This window comes from Penaeus vannamei, chromosome 8 (assembly GCF_042767895.1).
Source record: "Penaeus vannamei isolate JL-2024 chromosome 8, ASM4276789v1, whole genome shotgun sequence".
NCBI classification, from domain to species: Eukaryota; Metazoa; Arthropoda; class Malacostraca; order Decapoda; family Penaeidae; genus Penaeus; species Penaeus vannamei.
The window spans coordinates 15,270,350-15,271,440 of NC_091556.1; the positions used below are offsets into that span (position 1 = coordinate 15,270,350).

Here is a 1,091-nt window from a genome sequence, read left to right on the forward strand (position 1 = left end):
ATTATTTAGTGTGGTTTCATGTTACAAGACAGGCCTCTTACATCATTACTGTCTGATATGAAATAACATTTATCACCAAACGGAAGCTGTGTTAAGAATATAGAATTTAATGAGTTTTCATTTCTATATGAAGAGAAAGGTGTAAATAATTAAACTACCTTTCTTGGAAGAGTGCGATGATGAAAGCTCAGTAGATATCTGTGTTTCTAACATGGCTATAACTTGTTATAAATATATTTTTGAAAATTTCATTTTCCTTTCATACATTGCCTGAGTGCTAAGAGTGATTTATGGTGGTTTCATGTTACAAGACAGACATCTTACATCATTACTGTCTGATATGAAATAACATATATCACCAAACGGAAGCCGTGCTAAGAATATAAAATTTAATGAGTTTTCATTTCTATATGACGAGAAAGGTGTAAATAATTAAACTACCTTTCTTGGAAGAGTGGGATAATGAAAGCTCAGTAGATATTTATATTTCTAACATGGTTATAACTTGATATAAATATATTTTTAAAAAGCTCAATTTCTTTTATTTATACATTGCCTAGGTGCTTGGAATGGTTTATGGTAAATATTTTTATTGTAAATTCCCCCAGTATCTCTTCCCTATAACCTGAATCATCCTACGTCTAATCACCCTATCCCTCAGTCAAATTCCTTTTCCAGTCTAAATCCAGATACTTCAATCTCTACCACTTCCCGATACTTACCCCTCCTCACTCTATTTGTCGCACCAGGCAACCTAAACATTCCACTCCACCCACTCCTACCACATCCTCTCCTACACTTTCCTCTTCCTCTGCTCCTCAGATATTTATCTCCTCTTCTCTTATTCACAAGAGAACCTTTGTGTGTCAGTCCTCTTCAGCCAACTCCCCTCCAGGAACTCTTGGAAGACATCTAAAACTTCTGAAAGATGATCCAAGGGAACACTGCACTCCTTCATCTACCCTCCAATCACTCTGTCCCTACTCCTTCTACATTTAAAGTATTTGCCATTATCCATCCTCCCCCTCCTCAAGTTCCCCCCACCCCCCTTCCTCCTACACCCTCCCAACATACCACATCCTCTACCCACC

General features: G+C 37.3%; 1 protein-coding gene across 1 annotated transcript in view; it reads left to right on the forward strand.

The window, feature by feature from the left end:
- The window catches only part of LOC113826860 (migration and invasion enhancer 1), a gene marked incomplete in the record, with an annotated part of 6,123 nt that extends 5,588 nt beyond the window's left edge, over positions 1–535 (forward strand). The window contains 1 exon segment of the mRNA XM_070124397.1: positions 1–535.
- Positions 536–1,091: the final 556 nt, after the last annotated feature.